Here is a 23,812-nt window from a genome sequence, read left to right as displayed (position 1 = left end):
CTATTTTAATATCATGGATTATCCTGGTGTCTGTTCGTGAATCACTTTATCATGTTTGTCCTCTTCCAGATTGATTAGCAACACTTTCAAGCAATTGATACTTCAAATAGATCTACTGAACTACACCACAGGTTATCCCATACTTTTCGCAATTGATTGGCGATGCGATTCGTTTCTTTGGCAATTACGCACGATCAGATTTCAAACCTGCAGTGAAATTTTCTTTCCGCCCACAAAACTCTTCACTTAGTACAAAAGGTCAACTTCAGAGTTCTACAGTAGACTTTTGTGATGGATATAGAGAATGAATTGTCAAAACCATGAAATAATATGTAATGTAATGTTAATGTAATTCCGGTGGCTTAATATTTATGTCGCTGGTGGATTTTTTTATGTCGTACCAGGATCAGAGATTTACAATTGACTGAAACTGATGTTTTTTTTCAATAAAGTGATATAAAATTTAACAAATGATGCTAGAGCAAACTTGAAACATGTGTTAGAAATAGCTTTGATATGATAAATAGGTGTTTAACTTATATTTGAGTGGGTGGATGTTTTTTTTTTTTCATTCTTAAAGAGATTTTCAGCCTCCCGCTGGCTTTTCGATGATGAAAAATGTTTAGATTATTTTGTTTAGCCTTCGTTCAGGTTGAATTTATTGATTACATTTTATTTTCATTCAATTCAGCATTCCATTCGATGATGGAAAATCTTTAGATTTATATTACACACCCATATTCTCGTTTCGGAGGCGAACCAGCCCAAGGCTGAAAGCCTCCCTAATAAAGATAAATTAATTAATTAATATTCTCGTTTTCGTTCGAGCCGTGATTTCCATACAAAAAAAGTTTGTTGTATATGGAGAAAGCGGTTCGAATCTATTGATCTTTTTTATTTGGGTTTATTTTTAGCACTGCGACGATGAAACATCTTCAGATTTATATAATAATCATTTGCTTTTCAGCCTTCGTTCAGCCAACTTCAGGAATATTGTAATCCATGATTACATTAATTTATTTAAAAATAATTATGTATTTCACAAAACATAACAATACGTTGTAAAAAAACCATGGATTAAGTAGATCATCCTGAATCATCCTGATCATATAAAACTAGCCTTCTTACAAAATTTCCCTCTCGTGATCTTTGTGGTCTACATTACAACAACTCGGTCTACATTACAACAAAAATCACGGTCTAACATTCCCTTCCTTCCATTCCCTTCCCATTCCCTTCCCATTCCCTTCCCATTCCCTTCCCATTCCCTTCCCATTCCCTTCCCATTCCCTTCCCATTCCCTTCCCATTCCCTTCCCATTCCCTTCCCATTCCCTTCCCATTCCCTTCCCATTCCCTTCCCATTCCCTTCCCATTCCCTTCCCATTCCCTTCCCATTCCCTTCCCATTCCCTTCCCATTCCCTTCCCATTCCCTTCCCATTCCCTTCCCATTCCCTTCCCATTCCCTTCCCATTCCCTTCCCATTCCCTTCCCATTCCCTTCCCATTCCCTTCCCATTCCCTTCCCATTCCCTTCCCATTCCCTTCCCATTCCCTTCCCATTCCCTTCCCATTCCCTTCCCATTCCCTTCCCATTCCCTTCCCATTCCCTTCCCATTCCCTTCCCATTCCCTTCCCATTCCCTTCCCATTCCCTTCCCATTCCCTTCCCATTCCCTTCCCATTCCCTTCCCATTCCCTTCCCATTCCCTTCCCATTCCCTTCCCATTCCCTTCCCATTCCCTTCCCATTCCCTTCCCATTCCCTTCCCATTCCCTTCCCATTCCCTTCCCATTCCCTTCCCATTCCCTTCCCATTCCCTTCCCATTCCCTTCCCATTCCCTTCCCATTCCCTTCCCATTCCCTTCCCATTCCCTTCCCATTCCCTTCCCATTCCCTTCCCATTCCCTTCCCATTCCCTTCCCATTCCCTTCCCATTCCCTTCCCATTCCCTTCCCATTCCCTTCCCATTCCCTTCCCATTCCCTTCCCATTCCCTTCCCATTCCCTTCCCATTCCCTTCCCATTCCCTTCCCATTCCCTTCCCATTCCCTTCCCATTCCCTTCCCATTCCCTTCCCATTCCCTTCCCATTCCCTTCCCATTCCCTTCCCATTCCCTTCCCATTCCCTTCCCATTCCCTTCCCATTCCCTTCCCATTCCCTTCCCATTCCCTTCCCATTCCCTTCCCATTCCCTTCCCATTCCCTTCCCATTCCCTTCCCATTCCCTTCCCATTCCCTTCCCATTCCCTTCCCATTCCCTTCCCATTCCCTTCCCATTCCCTTCCCATTCCCTTCCCATTCCCTTCCCATTCCCTTCCCATTCCCTTCCCATTCCCTTCCCATTCCCTTCCCATTCCCTTCCCATTCCCTTCCCATTCCCTTCCCATTCCCTTCCCATTCCCTTCCCATTCCCTTCCCATTCCCTTCCCATTCCCTTCCCATTCCCTTTCCATTCCCTTCCCATTCCCTTCCCATTCCCTTCTCATTCCCTTCCCATTCCCTTTCCATTCCCTTCCCATTCCCTTCCCATTCCCTTCCCATTCCCTTCTGGATTGCAGGGACTTGGCCGGCGCCGTTATTGATCCTTACATATTTGGAATTATTTAAAATTGTGCAGTGAGAGTGAACGGCCGATCCCAGATTTTATGCCTCAGAAAATCCTGGCGGCGCCGACTGAGATTGAACCCAGACCTTTTGGGGTATAGGCATTCACGTTTACGACTACACCACCGGCGCCGCTTATATTTTTGATTTTTGAAATCGGTCCAAGTGGTTCAAAAGTTATAGATTTAAAAAAAAAGTCATTTTTGAAAAAAAAAAAACGATTTTTTGACCACCTTAGAATGGAAATGGTCACCCTAATGACAAAATATAAAAATAAGGGTCATTTGTATGCCGGAGTGAATTCAATGGTGTTTAAATGTGTTGTGATGGAATTGAGACTCATATGCCGGATTGAAGTCAAGACGCGATGTTAAATTTTTACCAATATCTATGAGTCAAAATTCCTGAAGTGGACCACTGATTTTTCACAAATCATTGGATTCCGTTCAAAATACGTCTATATATTGCTCTTACCACGACAAACAATAACCCAAAATATTTCGGCAAAATGCGCATTTAAACAAAAGTTATAAACAATTAAGTTTTTTGGCCCCTTTTTCGAAAAAAAATCTTATCTCTAGATCGGGCCAATGAATTTATCTCCAGTTTTGATATAATCACAAGAAGACATGTTTCTTCCAAAATCACTAAAATTTATTCATCAAAAATGTAATTTGTTTATAATAATTACAATTTTTTATAAACAAATGCAATTTTTTTGGTGTTCCCCGCACGATACAAGATTGATTTTTTTTTAGAATTGTTCCTTGACTTTTTTCCCATACAGAACCGTTTCAACATTTTTGTCACCAGTATTGGGAGCCGAGTTATAGCAATTTTTGTAACGCGCTGCACCAAGCGCACGACGCCGCGTCGCGCCGCTCGCGCGTTCACGCATCGGGAAAGACACGGGAAAGACGAAACGAGGAAACGAGTTCGGACCAAGAGCGCGTAGCGACTCGCTTCGCGCGCGAGCGGCGCGTCGCGGCACCGCGCGCTTGGTGCGGCGCGTTACAAAAATTGCTATAACTCGGCTCCCAATACTGGTGACAAAAATGTTGAAACGGTTCTGTATGGGAAAAAAGTCAAGGAACAATTCTAAAAAAATCAATCTTGTATCGTGCGGGGAACACCAAAAAAATTGCATTTGTTTATAAAAAATTGTAATTATTATAAACAAATTACATTTTTGATGAATAAATTTTAGTGATTTTGGAAGAAACATGTCTTCTTGTGATTATATCAAAACTGGAGAAAAATTCATTGGCCCGATCTAGAGATAAGATTTTTTTTCGAAAAAGGGTCAAAAAAACTTAATTGTTTATAACTTTTGTTTAAATGCGAATTTTGCCGAAATATTTTGGGTTATTGTTTGTCGTGGTAAGAGCAATATATAGACGTATTTTGAATGGAATCCAATGATTTGTGAAAAATCAGTGGTTCACTTCAGGAATTTTGACTCCTATATAATTTGTTATTTTTACCAAATCTAAGAAATTTAGAAGTCATGTTTGATAGAATCATTCCATTAATTGTCCAAACCCGATCGTAAGAGTATGACGGAAATAAGATCTTAACCCTAGGTACAACACAATATCCTAAGGTTCCAATCAAATTCCCGGTTATTTCCCGGTGCTTTTCGATTCCCAATTAATTCCCGAATCTCCCGGTTTTATCGGTTCAGTATTTTGAATTGTGAAATTGCGAAGTGAAATGCGAAAAAGGACGGTACAAATAATCACCTTAAATGTCTAAAGAACCTGACATTACATTCGAATCTTGCTTGTCTTCATGAATGACACGTATTTCAGTTAACTGTTCAAGATTTTACGTCTGTTTATTCATCTTCGTCAGACTGAAAAACAACAGCAAACAGACGACCGCACCAAGCTACAATTCCTTGAAAATAGGTCACATAAAACAGACTGTCAACCAAGTTGAACTGGAGGAGAGAGAGAGAAATAAACGGTTTTAATATCGCTCATTCCATGAATCACCATGTAGCTCCATCAAATGCCAATCACCGCAAACTGATGCTGGTGACAAGAATTGCATTCATCAAAGCTAGGCAAACAAATTCATATCAATCGATCCATGGTTTGCTTGCTAAATGACATAATCGGGTTTTAAAAGGAGGAATGGTTCTAGCACGCAAATTACCAGTCGCCGTCGTCTAGCAGCATTGTGCAAGCTGACGGTAATCATCGTTTACAGACGATGCTAATGCTGCTATTTAAGCAATGAGCAGTGTAGATGAAAATTTTAGAAAAATACCACCCTGAGTGCCTGGTAGTTCTTCCACCAGGCAGAGGATAAGTAGCTAGCAGGAAATATTCATTAACGAGGATTTTCCCTCTTATGCTAATAAAGGCTGCCGTCTTAATAGGTTTCACCTTCAGCACCGAAACACGTGCGATGCGATATGTAAGGCAGCTAGCTTCGTATGCTTTCGTGTAGTTGAAACACACATTTTTAAGGATTGATGCTTTAGAATTGGAAAAATCCTACGAAGAAAGGCTTTGAAGCACATTTCCTTAAAATCTCTTTAAATTTTTCCGCTTAAGTGAATCGTAAAATGTTTACCCACACACTCAAGCAAAAGATGGACCTAGATAAGACTCTGAAGTTTAAGTAGCAAATGGCTGAAAAGAAGTTATTTCGAAATCTTCAGATGAACTGGTGGTTCAGAGCACGGAAACAAGTTTCAATGCTGCAAAAACGTCCCATGTACCCTCGCTGGTAGGAAGGTGATGAGCTCAGGAAGGAAATCCTGCTAATCTTTTCCTCTCGAATTTTGGGGCCTTGATTACGCTTTCTGGTCCATGGCTTAAACGGAGCGATAGCAAGAGCTACACATGCTGAATCTTTTCGTCAACGGTGGAGTAAAGAGCAAAAAAATCCCCTCAGGCAAAGGAAGACGAAACAACATCGCAGGAAGGGAAGCAGGAGCGAACCTAAAATTAGAATGATGTGACATCCACATTCTTCGTTTAGTTACAAAATCGTCGTGTGATTCAGTAGATTGCAGAGAAAAGGTATGTCCCACATAATTGAAACCAGTCTTGTGGAGTAAGGATCAAGCAATTAACAATCGAGAGTTCAGAAATGCATAATTTATCAAAGATTAAATCCAGTTCTTGGAATCAAGCGGGTACTCGTGATAAACAAATTGGTAACCACCGGCAGCACTGTAGCCATCCTTAAAGAGACACATTTTTTTCTCATTGTCTGCATGTGGCAGTTGGTATTTGTGTACAACTTTGTCGTTTTCACCGTTTGCAACTTACCGGATAATATATTATGCTAAACGCTAGTAGGGACAAAAATGAGCAAGCTAATCAAAAAGGAAAAAAAGGCAGCATCTGAGCCAAGATTCCAACTTGCCCTGTCTTCATGTTTTTTTTGTTTTTTTTTTCATTTTCAAAGGACCTTTGCGAGGAGCAAATTCACTTATACGTCCCATTAAGCTGCGTCATTTCGCAGCCTCTTTAAACGGTGGCTGGGACCCTTCGCCTTTTGAAGTCAAGTCCTTTTTGTCGCAGGCGAAGCTTGCATACGTGTTCTGGTACATTGCCAACCAACAAGGACAGTCTTCGTAAATTTTATGACAGTTAATTTCAACTGTCGTAATGCGGCAGCAATCTCTGTGCTTGCAAATTAAAACAGCAAATCTCGAAAATACAGACTAATTTGCTTTCTTTGGGGTTAAATAATGTCAGCAATTTAACACAGATTCCCCCTGTCAAAACTCTCGTTGCTTGTGGCAATTACTTCCCATTTCATTCCATCGCTTCACAATGAATAGCTTGATTCTGACTGAAAAGACTGGGATCAAGTGCAGCACATTTGCAAATGGGGAAAGCTTTGCGCTAACAAAAAACGATTTTAATTTATTGCACCCATTTTTCATTTTCCACTTCCCAGAAGCATCGTTTTTAATGTGTTAATGGTTTGGCTTTTTTCCGCATGAATTTTAAAAGAAAACAAAAAATGAGCAACGCGTGGGATGTTAATTTTACAATGAATTACGCATTGTGTTTTTTTCATCTTCATACTAGTGGTGTTGAAATCCCAACTGTTGAATTCTCGGTAAATCAATGTCCAGAAAAAATGGGACTGTACGTTATTCTTTTAGTGCAGCATGGTCATCGCGGTTAATTTTACTCGAATTATTGTATTTGTGTGGCTGTTTTAAATTTTATAACTTTTAAAGCACGAAAGAAGCTTCAAACAAGTTATGTTTTTATTCGATTCACGTCTGTTTGTTGGAGTCTCGTGGTGGCTTTATGTAATGTTTGTTCAAGAGCTCAAAATTGTCTGATGGTGGAGAATCCAATGATTAGCTCTCTGAGCTTCTTTAGATTAAGATTGATTGATTTTTATGGAGGACATAATACGACTAGCGACTAGTATAGGCATAGTAATGGAATGGTTAGGTACGCTAGCGAGCGATACATCCAACCCGCAAATACGATTACATATAAGACTATAAGATGTTATTAAATATTTGCATAACAAGTATACAGATTTTCTAATGTCTCGCCGTATGAATAGATTCAGCAATATGGCCGTCGGGAGGTTTTTAAAATAATTTTGCAATTTTTATGTTAGCTAAATTTTTGAACAAAGTTTATGTCCCTAAATGCACTGCGGCTAGAAAATTATCTCGTGAAAATTTTATATAAACACATTAATTCTGGAAAAATTTGCTTGTATTCTGCAGTCCATGGAAAAATTGCCATTAAAATTGGGTACTTTAAGGGTATTGGATTAATGCATATTCGTAATCTGCATTAAAAAAGAATCCGAAATCCAAAATTTAATTTAATTTGGTATACTGGAGCTAAGTGTGATTACTTTAGCAAAAATCAGCATCTTAGCGCCCCTAGGTGGTACTTTGTATGGGAGTGAGCTGTCAAACACTTTTGTTTTGTCAAATGCAAAGTTATTATTTTACTTTAAATGTTGATTTAAAAATCAAGATGAAAGTCTATTGGCTCGAAACAAAATATCATTTTGCTCAGAAATCCGATATATTTTATCACAATTAAAGAACCCAATTATTGTAAGAATATATTTACGAGATGCTTAGGAAAATCCATTTATATCAGTTTATTAAAGTTCCAGACCACATGTTTTCAAAGACCCAGAATTTACTAAGAAACACATAATTTTTTTTAACGGCACAAGGCCAAAGAGTGGAAGTTCTCCAGTAATCGGAAATAAATCTAAGTTTCGATTAAACAATTTCCATTTTTTTTATTTGAAATTGGTTAATATTAATCAATTTTTCAAAGTAACACATAAGTGGCTAAAGTTGAATCCTGCTGTAAACTATATAATAGATTGTGTAGAAAAATAACCATTATATATAATAATAAACTAGTACATCCATAAAAAAAAATCAAAAATGCAACCCATAATTTAAGTGACAGTATGAAGGAAATCTAACTTAGGTTAATTGATTTTTCCCGATTTTCCCATTGAATTTCCGGGTTTCTCAGCTACTATTTAAATTCCCGGTTATTTCTCGGTTTTCAGGATTTCCTGGTTCGCTGGGCGCCCTCATCATATTAAATTTTAATAGTATAAAAATTAATATATGTATATACCAAAACTGACACTCTTTTATTCATAGATGACACTCTCTCTCAACAATTAATTTTATCAAAAAAAAATCGATTTATTTACCACACGCTTTTCCAATATGATTTATCAATGAGTAATAACTCCATGCCATTAAATTACTATAAATTTGTCTATACACATTTATATGAACTCAGCTGTACTGTACTGGATACACATCCTAATTCATTTTATCATCTGCATCAGCAAAATGCTAAAATATTTAAAACCCCTCGCCAATCCTTTCAACCAGGTCAGCAATACAAAATTGATTGGGTAAGTCCATTTATTTTATCTGCCAGCCAGACACCATCAAACCCCAGTAAAGCATACATCATCAAACTGCCTCTGGATGGGAGAAAAATTTCAGAAGCATGACAAACACAAAAAAAACTCGATGAAGCTAATAAAGCTGTTATAACCTCAGTTATGGCTTCGTTCAAGCGAAATTTGTTTCACCACGCTGGACCTGGCTATCGTTTCGTTCCGCGTTTAGAAACTGCTCCTCTTTGCCCTCTCCACCTCACTCCTTCGGGCTTATTTCTGACAGACAAATCAGAAACAGGCAGCTGTTCTCACCGATATTATAGCATTCTGGTTCACATTTTCGCATCCACCCCAGCCCCACATCCGTTTCACGTTTTTCGTTTGATGAGGGAAATCGAAGAACGAGTTTTCTGACTCTAGAAATATGTAGGTTCGAGTGTTTTACGCTTCAGCTTGTACTAGGTAGATGATGATTTATTGCAATGGTTTCAAAAATGGATTTGCTAGCACACACCGAGAGACCTCAAAATACGGAATGTGCTATAAGCAGTAGGGTGGTTCACATTATCGTTTTTGCTCATCAACTTTACCCATGCTGACGTCTGATCTGATTACCTTTTAAAATATCCCAAGAAATTATTTCTAATCCCAATAGCTCTACTTTAAAGTAACATAGAGCTGATTGGGAGCAATATCGAACATTTATGAAATATCACTTCGATCCCAATATTCTTTTGAAACCCAAAGATTATGTTAATTATGCTCTTGAATCTTTAACTACCTATATAGTTGAAGCAAGAGCTGCCTCAGTACCAATGCGAGGTAGAATTTGATTCTGTTATAATAAACGACGATTTTGAGCTCTTGATCCGTCTGAAAAATGTCCATATGAGGCAAAATCAAAGAACACACGATACTGCCATGAAATTTATCTGGCGGGATTGGCAAAAACAAATTAAAAAGCGATTCTCTGCCCTGAGGAAAAAACTACTTTCCTGATAAATGGAAAAATGCAAAAGTTGTTCCAATTCTGAAGCTGGATAAAAATCCAACTGAAGCTTCTACACCCAACCGGGGGATGTAGTATTTGCTTACAATTATGTGGGATTCATCATCGCAGGATGTTAGTGTAGACCGCATGGAGATGCGAAATACCGAGCTGCGATCCAAATAATTATGACGAAAAAAAAAAGGTTGCTGACTGGACTCGAACCACGAACATTGTGACTTTCAGACGTGTGCTTTCTCCACTACTTTCTCTTTGCTTTGGAACATGGATAGGCGAATAAGAAGCGCTCGATTGTAAGATAATTTGATTTCGCATGCTTTTTCTGTTGAACGAGATTTGGAGAGAATCGAAATAAGTGTGTGCGTCGTTCTGAAATGTTATAAATAAAATGTGCGGTATTAAAGTCGTAAGCGTAGACAGAACACGAAATAAAACAGATAAAAAATCATTGCATCGTCTGCATGACCAACATATATCGTTATCTGAGGTATTCGCTTCAGATGATGATAGGAAATGCAACTAACATTGAATTTAATAAGTTCTAAGTTTGTGGGTATGAAAATAGTTCAAAATAATTTAACTGACAGGAATCTGCAGGTAAATTATCAAAATTCCAAATCTGAACGACTACCTGCTAGAGCAGGACCTTGGGCCTATAAGGTAACAAAAAAACATTTCGGAGCAATTCAAAGAGGATTTTGAAGTTACAGTACTATTGAGGTACATAGAATGTCGAGGCTTTAGAACAAATGTCCAACCAAATAATTAATAATTTTAGGCAAAAATCGTTGCAATCCTCCATTGCAACGATTAATTCCCTTTATATTTAGATAAGATTTAGTTTTAAGATGACAAATGATAAATATACTGACATGCAGGCATAGAAAACCTTTTCTGAATTGTTAAAGCAGAAACAAACGCAATTAGATATATATCATAATAATTAAGACTGGTAAGGTACTTTAGTAGCTGGAGCACCTAGATTATAATAAAATGTAATTTAATTTGAATTTGTAACAAATAAAGAGTTACAAAATCGTTTTCGCTCCACTCAGCTAAATATATTCCAAAACAGGTCCTTGCCATTCTCTCTAAAAAATTAGCGAAATTATGATCACACCTTCGGAATGGAAGTAAGCCGTTAGTCCCCGGTCCATGAGTTGATAGGTCGATATGCAGGGTATAAGTGGCCCTTTAATGTTTACGCACTAATCCTGTCAGTAATGTTTTACTGGGATTTTGAATTTGTGGTAAAAGTTCAAGAATCTGTGGAAAATTCAATAATATAACTTGTACATACATATGTCGATTTCATTTACCGATAACGGTTATTCATATTTTTACCGTCTTTTTCAGTAATTCAAAAACACATAAAAATAATGACTCCTGTTAAATAATCTAAGTGTGTATATAGTACTTACTATGGGAAAGGTAAACGTTTTGTTCAATTGGTTTCAGCCTTTCGACATATTGCTCTAAGGTTAAACTCGCTATTGGAACTGATAGGAAATGTTCTCAGCTACAATATGTCTTTCCCCCATAGAAATATTCGTATATAATACAAAGAGCCAAAGTGTGGAACCAAAACAATAATTTGGACCACCCTAATGAGCAGTGATATTGATGCCAGACCCACAAATAAAGGCATAATGTGCTTCAAGTGTGCGAACGCAGCATCCTGGCAGAAGGCATAAAACTGTTCCCGTTCATTGAATCGTTGAAAAATTTATCTCTTGCTTTTACCAGACTGATTTCTTCTTGAATGCCAATGCTATCAATGCTTCTGGTAAACTGTTGTAAGGGTTTGCAAAACATAGAGTACTGTAAGTGCTCGAAATCCGGACACGGTCACACTCCGAACTACTACCTATAAGCACGAAAATCATGGTGTTTTAGTATCGATCAGAATCATCGCACATATTTGTTTTGTTGCCAAATAGACGTAATATATAATAAAATATTAACTGTCTGGATTAATGTACCGACCGGTATTCGGTGCATTACGATAAAATTTAAAAATATGGGACAACATGAGCATATACGTTTTTTTTTTCTGTTTCCTCTGTTCGGGACATAACACCACTGCGACCAGTAATTGTAGAATATCCCGTGTCCTTAGTTTAGTGCATGTCGTATTACTCCATCACTATTGCGAAATGATGAAGTATTCGGTTTTGATACAGTTGTCATTCTTGCCTTCATCGCAAGGAATCGATTCTAATTGAAAGGTTCCGCTATTTATACCCTTCGAAGACTGAGAGCACCCTCCAAAGGGGCGCCCCTTTGTCAGGCAAAATCAGATCCGTTAGCAACAAAATTAAGCAATGGCACCGATAATGACCATGCATCGAAACCCTAACCACTTCAAACTAGCCAAGCCCCTCTTTTTATGATTCGTTGCAGTTGTAAACAACCACCAGGCATCTAGAGAGAAGAACACTTTCGCGTCACCGCACTGCACCATGGTCAAATGTCGAAAAACACACAGCAAAAATTAAATTTTAATATTACTTCCAGGAGGATGCGCTTCAATCATGTCGAAAATCTCATGTAATTTTTATGGCCACAAAATAAACAAATTCAGTAAATGCAGCGTAATGTCATTTCATGCACTGTATTAATGATAATTTTGTCGTTTTTGGCAAGTAATATTACACCATATTTTCGACACGATTGAAGTGCATCTACTTTGATGTGATATCAAAATTATGTTTTTTGCTGGAGATAAATATATCAATCGCATACTCTTGTACCTACCTGTTAATAGATTGTAGCCCGTAACCTCGAGTAAGCCACGAGTATTCGGACAACTCTAGCACTAATTCTATTGGAAAAAGTAAAATGAATTTCGGCTCCGTAAAGCTTCTGCATTTGAGCCTCGATAAATAAATGATTTTACAGAAAAAAACACTTCAAACTGGGGAACAACGAATAGAAGATTAGGAATCACATATATGAAGAATAATTAACTCATGTTTTCCTTATTCCAAGATCATCCTCGATGGACAAAGCCGGTCACTATAAACAAGGCTTAAATAGTAACAAGGACTAAGATGTGTTCATTTGATTACTTTAAAATCCTGTTCCCCTAGTTTGAAGTAGTCAAGACTAGGAATCGGTGGTAGATATTACATCCCGTACCGTACCACGAAAAGGTGATCTAATCACGTTACGGAGCGAACATATACACCAAGCTAAATCGATTTCAATTCAGGTCCTGGTAATTTTCCAAAAATTTGAGTCTATTTGGACGCAAACTCATATTAGACTGACCCTTTGAAATTTATATGGGAGTTACTAAAAGAAGAGTGAAATGTGTGAAATTTCTTCAGCTACAACATTCAAACATTCAAGGGGTAATTTGGCGATTCGCGCAACGGCGTTTCTAATGGTTTTTAGGATTTTTTCTGGTTGGAAAATTTCTCGACTTCCCTAGGCATATAGTATGATTGTACTTGCCACACAAGTATACTGATGCAAAAATGGTACCGGGGCATCGAAAGGTCTCAATAAATAACTGTGGAAGAGCATCTAGAACACTAAGTTGAGAGCGCGCAATAAGCTAATATGGCTAATATGTAATAAGCAATAAGCTTGAAATGCGAAGAAGAAGAATGCCTTAAGTGTTTGAAATATGAATCAGATACATGTGCAATATATCATCCTAATGCCGCGGATGCACTTGTATGACCTACTATGAGCATGGGAATTATTTGTACAATAATTTTGAGTACAACAACAACTATACAAAAACTATACAAGTGTGACCATGGATGTGCATATAATTTATTATACAAATAATGCTCATGCTCATAGTAGGTTATACAAGTGTGTCCGCAGCTTAACATCTAATGATTTCAGAACCTTACTTTGCAGGCCAATAACTCAAGAAAATCAAAAGTGCATGGATGATTTCATGTAAGGGCATGGTTTCGAATAGCAATAGATCGTCTGAAATCATGAATTACCAATAGTGGGGAAAGATTTCGGGTCATGCCCCAAACTCTTTCAAGCATTAACGAATGTCTGAAATGCATTTAATTGCTCTAAACAAACACTCATTAAAGGCTGTCCCACACGAAACTCTGAGCATCGAACGGAAGGAGAAATGCGGTCAGAATGGATGTTCTATTAGTGATCAGGATCACAAGCGTGTCGTGAAAGCGTTTTAGCGGAATCCCAATGCTTCGATCAGGGATGTGGCCAAAAAGTTGAATCTGTCCAAGCCTTCCGTTCAGAGAGCCAAGGACCGGGAGGGACTGCATACTAGACTGATGCAAAATTTGACTTTTTCGCTCCACAGTGCTTAAATGGTTTCAAATCGTGTCCTGATTAGCCTCCCAAAGTTACAACTCATTTGGTTAGAAACAGACTTCGCACAAGCCATTTGAAGTTTACATGTAAATTACTATGGGAAATCTCAACTTTTTGATCATTGCCTTCTAGTGTTTTTCCATATTGAGCTGCGAAATATCTCAACAGCCATTCTTATAGAAAATTTTCTCAGCTACAACTTTGCTGAAGATCGTTTCTATGTAAAACGAGAGGAAAAAGTTATTAATTATTTAAGAGATTGGTAAACTTATGACATGATCAAGCAGCTGCTCTGTAGGCAACACTGTATTTTGCAGTGTGACATAGTAGTCATGATTTTTGTGTCCTATTCAACACCCCTGAAACACCAATGTTGCCTGCTGAGCAGTTGATTGAGCATGATCATAAGACATGAGCGCATTGAACCATTAATAACTTTCGATCCTTGCATTTAATCCAAAAGTGGTCTTGAGCAAAGTTGTAGCTGAGAAAATTTCCTAACTTTTGTACAGTTGAAAACTTTTGAAGCAGACCAATATGGTGAATTATTAGATAGACATGAACAAAAATCTTGGTTTTACCATAGTAATTCCCATACAAACTTCAAATGGTTTGTGCCATCTCAGTTTCTCACCAAATGGGTTCAAATTTTGAGAGGTTAGTCAGGATCCGATTTGGAATAGTTTAAGTATTGTGGAGCGAAAATTTCAAATTTTGCATCACTCTACTGCATACGTACAAAGTGCAGAAGGCTCCAAATCGTGACGAACAGCAAAATACGGTGGGAAAGTCACGGGCCCGGAACCTGTACATCCAGATGCTGACGAAGCCTCATTGTATTATCATGGATGATGAGACTTACGTCAAGGCGGACTTCCGGCAGCTTTCGGGGCTACTGTTCTTCATTGCCCAGCACAAATTTGATATTCCGGAGAAAGTAAGGAAGTAGAAACTTTTGAAGTTTGCCAAGAAATACATGATTTGGCAAGCAATCTGCTCATGCGACAAACGAAGTGCGCCGTTCGTGACTACCGGAACTGTAAACGGGGATATCTTCCTCAAGAATTGTCTACACAAGCGTCTGCTTCCTCTGTTGAAGCAACACGAGGGCCCTACGGTCTTCTGGCCGGATCTAGCTTCATGTCACTATTCAAATGTTGTCCTGTAGTGGTACAAAGGCAACGGAGTTACCACCTCCCAACCACCGCACCGGAACTAAGGTCCATCGAAAAATACTGGGCTAGCAGGCTCTACGGAAGCACCCCAAGGAGGTCAAATCTGAGGAAAACCTGAAGAAAAAGTGGATTTCCGAACAGAAGAAGCTGCAGCCAGATGTTGTAAAGAACCTTAAGAGTGGAGTTAAGCGCAAGGTGCGAGCGTACGGTTATGGTATTGAAGTTGAATGAAATAAATATGCCAAAAGCTTACTAATGGGTAAAATATAACTTGTCTGAAAGTTTGAAAAGGATCGGTCAACTAGATAAATTTCTACAGCGTTTTTTCCGTGATGCAATTTGATGTGGGACACCCTTTATCCTAAAAAGACGAGTGCTTTGCAATACATTTTCGACATTTTAGAGAAATCTCATCATCATGAAGCATTTGGTACATAGGTGGATTCAACAGTCCGTTTTGAAAACTCTTCATTTAAATCGGTCAAGCTACGAATAAACTGTATTTTTTTTAATCACTTAAACACATTTTGGGTCGTTCGTGACTTTTCCGGGAATGATATTTGAGCTATTGACCATTAGCGAGACAGGCATAAATGTTAACAACTAGGATAATGCCCAAGCAATGGCTTCACAACTGAATCTTAAATAGTGAGCTCTATTATGTCATCAGAAGCCGATTGGTCAAAGGTTGGAATCTGGCTGGACATCGCCGCAGAGGCAGACTCAGGTGCTCAATGCTGTGGAGCCTCAACAGGGATGACAAGCAAGTTAATAGAAACTCTGCAAGCAGTCGCCTGGTATGGAATATTTCAGGAAATTTCATATTCCCAGGAAATTTCAGTGAGTGGGTGATTTTCGGAAGAATTTAATTGTAATCTAAAGTAAAACAAATAATCACATATTATTGATAAAACACAACTGACTGGGCTCACTCAGGGAAACATAGGCTGAAAATAAGAATATCATCCCTATCTTTAACTTAATTAATTAGGCACTAATTGAAACAAAGAGTTCCTACCAGTAAATACAGATCATGTACAGACAATGTTATGCTATGAATGGAACTCTAGAAAATCAGCATTCATTGCACAATCTCCGGGTGCAGTGTGGCGTTTCCGCATTTTTCTCATTTTCCATGTACATTGCACAATATCCATACATCAAGATGTCATCATAGACAACTTTTTCTCCACGAGCAGGGCTGGCTTACAAGAGTGGATACTTGTGCTTCCTAGCGCGACCGCTTTACCCAACCAACACACGTCATCATATCAAAATGAATCTATTATGTTGTGGCATACAGGAATGCTACTAATGTTTGAATGTGGCCTCTGCGTTGGTTTTCTGGCGAATGAATACATTATACCTACCTACCGTTGCTGGGTTAGTGCTGTCGATAGCAGTGGAGCACGGTGGTACACGAGCAGGAAAATCTCACAATTTCAATGAAAGTGAATTGGTTGAAACTCACAGTCAGAATCATAAGTCACAAAATTATTTTTATAAAACTTAATTTGAACATCAGATAGTGACTTTTTTTTATTAAATCGTCATTTGTTCCATAGTTCCGTTAACCGACTTATCCTTGCCGACTAGAGCAGTCACCTTTCCGCTCTCTCGTATTTAGCGCTCATCGTGCAAATGCGCCCCGCTTACGCTGCGGTAATTACGAAAGCTATTAATTATGTCGAGTGTATTCATCATCATCATCATCAGCATCATCACCATCATCATCATCATAACCACCACTACTACCGTTTCTTCTATGATATCGCATAGGTAGTGACAGCAGCAACAAGATCTAACTCACCCATGCGACAGCTCCAGCGATATAAACGTTCAAGCTCTGGCCAAAGCTCTCTGAAACGCTGCTGCCTTATATTGAAGTGCATAATCATCGACATCATCATTAAAGTCGAGCTGACATGCACTTTGAGCTGATGAGTCAGTGAATTTCATCGCATATTATGTTTGGAAGGGGCACCACGCCACTCCATATTGCAAAGGTTGTCGAGCAATGTACAATGGAGACGAGGAAGACAGAGCACAAATTTTAGTGGATATGGCGTATAGGCATTTAGGATTCACCTCACTGGCTGGTTGTAAAACAATGCGGATAACCGAGCTGTTTACTCTACCTTGTTCGGCATGCGATAAAATCTATCTCATATATGTATTGTTTTAGATTCATGGTGGAGATGTAAAGCTTGATTAAATTGCTGTGGTTAGTGTCAATCGAAGAGTTCAATTTGGACTGTCACTCCAGTGTGGTTTTGTTCAGACGATATTGAAAACACTTGATGCAATTCAATATCAACAACCACAGCAAATCCAAAGTTTTGCCAATTTAGAGTAAATCAATCATTTATTTCTGAACTGCTGCTCGTAGGCAGGTCATCGGTCATTGAATACCTATTTCGCTAGAAAACAAAAAACAAAACGATACAATATTTTGTTATTTCAAATAATAATTTATTTTATTTCTACAACTCTTCGCGCACCAAACTGAAAATTAACTTGACACTTTTTCAATGTTTTATACTGCTGGAACTGTTTTTTCCTCAACTGTTGGTCATGCGACTTGGTTTTGTCATTGCACCGTGAAATCCAGATTGATATTTTTTAACACAATTTTCCAGAGGCCAATACTCTTTCACCAATTCAACTATGACTACAAAAATTCAACTATGACTACAGAGAAAAATAAACATGGAGAAATCAATCAGTTTTCACTTTTCAAACGTCTATCAACTGATCAAAAGTTGAAAATCAAAAAAAAAATTTACTAACGTTCGTAACAACCACCAATAAAACCATAATATCGTTTCCAACAATATATAAACATCAGAAATCCGTTTTTCATAAATCATTTGTTGTTGGTTAGTAGGATTGTTGTCATTATGTTTATAAATGGAATTTTTGAGTAGGGATTTGTTTTAAAATTTAATTTGTATAACAGTAAAGTGGGGAGAAGTTACATAACAGTTGCCGCTATTACTAAAAGGAGATGCCGGTGCGAAAATGGATTGTGAATAGAGGGATGGAAAGCGAAGGGATAGAGGTCAGATGATCCACGAACGACCCGCCATTCTTCATAACTAACCAGGCGTTTGCGTGTGAAAGGTGTATTGAAGTTAAAGTGCTTAAAATAACCCAGACTATTAGTGAGTCGTCATATTGAATTCGTGTAAGATAATTTGTTGCAGCTCAGCTCAATTCAGGTAATAAGTTTTCGGCAGTACGAGTTGACGCTGATGTTAAACCTAACTAAATTAAAAGTACAGCTGAAATAATTCACTCGATACCGTCACAGGACCTTTTTGTGTTACCGCCATTTTGTTCGTTGACATACCGACTTAGTGACCCTAGTGGTCACTAGGTCTAACTACTAGATCTAAGCTTCCAGAATAGTTGCGGTTGCCAGAATACCAGAAAAATGTGATTTTGGTTCGGTGCTCAAAAAGTTCAGTGTGTCTAAATGCTTTAATGAAGTGATTTTCAATTGAAAATGTTCGTCATTAGTGAACAAGCAATTCTAGATAGAGCTGGAATTAGGGCCTAACAGCTTTTGTAAACAATGACTTCTATCGATGATTTCTAGAAATTCAAGGCTCACCCACGCAAACCAACATCCATGGGGTAGGGAAAGTCTTCTCCTATCCGATGGTTATATTCATTTGCGTGAGCGTGCCTTGAGTTCCTAGAAATCATCGATAGAAGTCATTGTTTACAAAAGCTGTTACGCCCTAATTTCAGCTCTATCTAGAATTGGTTATTCTAAACGACAAAAGTAAAAAGTTTTCCTCAACTTCATATAAAACCGACAACAGCCGACCTAGAGATAAGTATCTCACAACAAAGTGTTGAGAAACTCTTGGCTTCGACAACCATTTCCAGACAGGCAGGGTGCTGAATACATACCGTAATTTATTGCCCTCGCTCAATTTCTTATAAGGAGCAAATTTGTGGATCGAGAGTTCGACTGAAGATATTAAATTTTAATCATGTTCTGCTTGGTGTGAGCTTTCGGCTCCATCTGGGTGTTGAACTAGAATGTAGAGCAGCTATGCCAATGGAAAATCAGCACCAGACTTTATGGCTTTAATTACATCCACCGTTCGTTGTTGCCACCCTGTTTGCTACCCTTCGTTCGTGGCAAGCACACAATCACAATCGGAGCGGAAAGGAAGAGTCAACAAAAGAGCTCGCACCACCACACCGTGATGGTGAGAATGATAACAAACAAAAAGCTGGGAAATCTGCTGCTACCGGCTTTCCACCACTGCACTGGATGCTGATATACCTACGTACCTACACCCCACAACTCTTCCACTTCCGAGAAGTATAACTTTTTAACGGAGCGCGCAAACAGTATTTTATCTTTGCCATCCGAGGTGGTGAACTTAAAATTACGACGGAACAGGTGAAAGCAGGGTAAATGAATGATAACTAGAGCATATTTTTGAGCAAGGAGAGATTTATTAAACCTTTGCCGATTATAATTTTAGCACTGAGTATAATTTGCTTGCTATTCATTCGGGGTTGAGTTATCGTTACGATAATTTTGGAAATTTGAATGATCCTGTTAGAATAAGAAACTCATGATATCTCACGTAACATTTGAAAAGGGACAACAAAACAAACAAAACTTTTGTTAGGCCCTTTTCCCCGGATTGGGGGAAATTCTCTAATAAATTAAAATTTAAAATTTTTAAATCTTTTAAATATGAATGTAATCAGAGTTCTCTTCTAAACATCTTTATTAGACAATATGATTAAAGTAGATGAGATCTCTGTTGAAACAATTGCTTGAAAATTTAAAAAAACTGAAAATTGAAAATTATTGTGCGGTAGTTTTTCACGTTATTTCTCAATTCAATCAGTTTCAGCGATAAACTGTGATGAACTCGACAGCAGGGTTGCTTCCACTCACTCGCTATAAAAAAATGATTTTCTGATTTTTGAAATCATTAGATGTTATAATGATATTTTGTACTAGTTAGATACAAGAAGATATTGAAAGGCAAGTATCTGACGCATAAAACTTGTCAATTTCACTTCCAGAGTGTTACAATCAGCAATTTTTATGAGTCGTGAGCGTTCACTCAGAGTGAGCTCTCGCGAGTCGTAAAACCGCTGATTTTGACTATCTGAAAGCGAATTTGGCAGGTTTTATGTGTCAAACACTTGCCTTTCAACCTCTTCGTGTATCTAACATGTACAACATATCATTATAACATCTAATAATTTCAAAATTCAGAAAATAATTTTTTTATAGCAAGTGAGTGGAAGCAAGCCTGCTCGACAGTGAGCATGAATAAGGGCGAATACACGATGATCGATTCTTTTTATCGATTTTGCATTGCTACAGCTAAGCGAAACAATTTTCAAGAATTTGTTCAATGCAGAGTTGTAACAGGTTGTATTGGCTATCAAAAGCAACAGCAAACGCACCGAGAAACGTTAAATCTAGCGAGTTATTAACAAAAGAGAAAATCGACGAAGAGAATCGATCATCGCGTATAAGCCCTTATGCATGCTCACTGTCGAACTGTTTTTTATTAAATGGTGTTTTGCGATGTTTTTTTTTAATTGGCTACTGATTCGGTGAAGAACTTTCATAGATGCCAGTATTTGATTGCCCGATTCTGGATCGCCACTACCGAGCTTTACATCTCAATCTAGGAGAACTCATGACGACGCATCGATCGTGTTGCCAAGGAAGGAATAAATTGAACATGAAAGTGTTTTGTGATATTTCAAGCCAACAAAGCGTCAAATGTAAATAAGGAGTTTTGTTAACATTGGTGACATTATGCATGTAAAATAAAATAAAAAATAATTATAAAATATATATTTATATAAATAGCTCATATAATCATTTTCCTGGATGCTTTTATTAGATTAGATTAGATTAGATTAGATTAGATTAGATTAAAATAGATTAGATAAGAAACGTGATGATAAAAACTCACTAACATGGTGTGACATAGCTACAAAACATTGGATGGAGTTCACCTGATCATTGAAGTTTGATGAAACTTGAGCGTGATTTTTAAGTAGGAAATCAAGCGTTCTATTTTACAGATTTCATTTAAAGAAGATATCCAATAAATGGTCATTTATTAATAATGTCACTCCGACTTCAGGAAACAAATATCCACTCTATACCTATCGTCACGTTTTTCCTGGACCTAATGCATTGCTTGTCACAAAATATTACACTCCCTCCCACCATGCTGGGTCATAAGGCTGATGGCCATTAGACCGAATGGCTAATGGCCATTAGACCGAATGGCAATCAGCCCGAATGGTAACCAGGCCGAATCTCAGAAATTTTTGTCTCAACACTTTACATAGAAAATTATTCCGTCTTATGTGCGAAAGAAGAAAAAAAAAACTGCTATTGAAAATCTTAGTCGAACTGCAAAGCAACAGTAACAGAAAGAACTGTGCATGTTTGAAAGATGGACACATAATTAAAAACGTTACATTTTGATTTCTAACCATATTTCCAAACCTAAATTTTCGAAAGTTCAGTGCATCTATACAATTTCTTCACTACCAAAAAACATCCAAGTTACTAGATTGGTGAGAGATAAGAACGAGCACCTTTCAAAAGAAGAAAACATATTGTGATGACATGGTGCAAAAAATCACGAAACCAGTAAACTCGACAGAACTACTCTGTTTTAAAGAATGTAATAAGTATGTTTACTAAAAACACATCTCTGGCAGAGCAAATGCAAGAAGCTCCCAACAAAATTTGAAGTGATAAAGAGTTGAATAATATTTTTTTTAGCTGAAGAAGCATATTTTAAGATATTATTCACCTTTCAATGTTTGTTGGGCTGAGTCGACTAGCAAAACTAATGGTAAAAAAAAAATATTTTGTCTGCTCGGCTTCTCACATTACCCATTACCTAGAGGCAAAGGAACTCAACAATCTCAAGGTTCTGAAAATAAATTGGAAATATTTTCAACAAAAAAGAACAAGCGATACTTTGTCCTTGTCATAAAACTGATCGGCATGTAGAAATAAAATGCTGATCTTCAAATAATTTCATGCTTCTGGTAATTGAAAAATTTTTAAACTTTGATGATGCACTGCTTAAAAATCAGATCCCATAAAAAATCGTGATTTTTAGGATTAGCAGAGGATACTCCATAAAAAAATATGACATAATAACGTTTCGAACAAAAACGAGATAATAATGAGAATGCAACATAATCTGTACACTATCTATAAGGTGCAATTTACTTTGAAGTATTTTCAAAAAAATCAAACCCAGTTTTTATCGAAGAATGATTTTAGATTGCAGAAACATGTGAAAAATAATAAAAGGAATGTAACGATCAGAGTGTGTTACCATCTCAAATGATGCGTCGAAAAAAAATGGGTTTCTTATTTTGACAAACATTCCTCTCAGTCAACTGTCCACAACTCGATATATAGTTATAGAACCGTAGAAAAACGGATTTTACAGCGACGATAATTTCGTGTGAAATTGATGTTCTATAACTCGAGTTCACTGTGCCGTGGACCCCCGGTAATCTGACCGTTTTTAATCCGATCACCTTTTTAGTTTGAACCCCGCTAATCTGCACGCAGGGCAAACTAAATGTTGCTCAAATGTCATTTAGCACATGGAATGGAGTGAACCCATTTAATGTGCCGTCCACTGCCACATCCATCGATGATATAATATATGATGATATGATAAGAAACAAAAGTTATTCCACTCACATTATTTTTATCTTTCAAGTTACACTGTAGATTTCCAACTCGTTTGACGATAGCTATTGCAGCAGCATCCGCGAACTAGGAGAACAAATTTATTATTTCACCCGCGTTTTATGAACTTCCAGTAAAAAAAAATTGGCGCGATAAAATATGACACACTTTTTAAGCATAAAAACCCGAGCTATTTCTTCGCTATTCTTCTTCCTGCACTGGTGCACACTCATCCATGACAATCACAGAACTTGAACTAGAAACACCAGTACCAAAATTTGTATCTATCCAAACTGGCAAAACATTTATCATAAATTTTATTTTATTTTTTATATGCTTCTGACCTCGGTGTGCTTGGCCACGTCGTTATTATATTCATAAATTTGCTACCACGCACTACGGGCTGTTATACTTTTTTCTGCGGTATCCACAACTTTCCGATGACTATTCCTATAGACAGCTGTTGGAAATTTATGTCTTCGCTTGAGTTTATTCTCTCACTTCCCAAACTATTTCGCCAGAATATGTCAGCATTTGTCTTCAAATGAAACTTGCACACTTTAAAATTCCACGATTAAATCGATTCATCGCCAGTGCACTATTCCGATTCGTAGTAATTGTCTTTGATTTTTTTGTGAGACATGTTCCCACCCACAATTTTTTTTTTTTTGTAATTTACTATACTGTGTTATTATGAGCAATATTTTTTGCAATACAATTCCGATCCGAACGCCACCAAGTCCAAAACTCAACTGAAACTGAAACTTCTTAGTCGCTTCCTTTTTGTGAATTCCGGAAGCTCGGTTCTCGTTTTTGAAACGATACGATGGATGAAATTCTCACACGGTTGCTAGTTTTCGTGATTTCATATCCATTATACTTTCCTTGGATTCCTGTAAATCGACCAACACTGTTCAGATCGTTCATCTGAAGCACGTGGTGCCGAATTTCTCTCTGAGTAGGCCTTCGAATGCGCAAGTCTCTGTTTATGTTTACTGTCTGCCTTTGCAATCATATCAGCTAAGCAAGCTGGAAAACGCCGGCCGGCTAATACGGAGTCGCATCGCATGCTTACGAAAGACC

At 37.8% G+C, this 23,812-nt stretch overlaps 1 protein-coding gene across 1 annotated transcript in view; it reads right to left on the bottom strand.

Annotated features, from left to right (window-relative positions):
- LOC135698742 (uncharacterized) overlaps positions 1 to 23,340 on the bottom strand; it is a 98,661-nt gene extending 75,321 nt beyond the window's left edge. The window contains exon 1 of the mRNA XM_065218848.1: positions 22,742 to 23,340. The gene's annotated coding sequence lies outside the window, so the exon portion shown is untranslated. The remainder of the gene's footprint in view (positions 1 to 22,741) is intronic.
- Positions 23,341 to 23,812: the final 472 nt, after the last annotated feature.

Source organism: Ochlerotatus camptorhynchus, unplaced genomic scaffold (genome assembly GCF_037179485.1).
Source record: "Ochlerotatus camptorhynchus isolate MF236.1 unplaced genomic scaffold, CSIRO-AGI_Acam_v1.1 ptg000094l, whole genome shotgun sequence".
In the NCBI taxonomy this organism is placed as follows: Eukaryota; Metazoa; Arthropoda; class Insecta; order Diptera; family Culicidae; genus Ochlerotatus; species Ochlerotatus camptorhynchus.
This window is presented reverse-complemented; position numbering and strand designations above follow the sequence as displayed.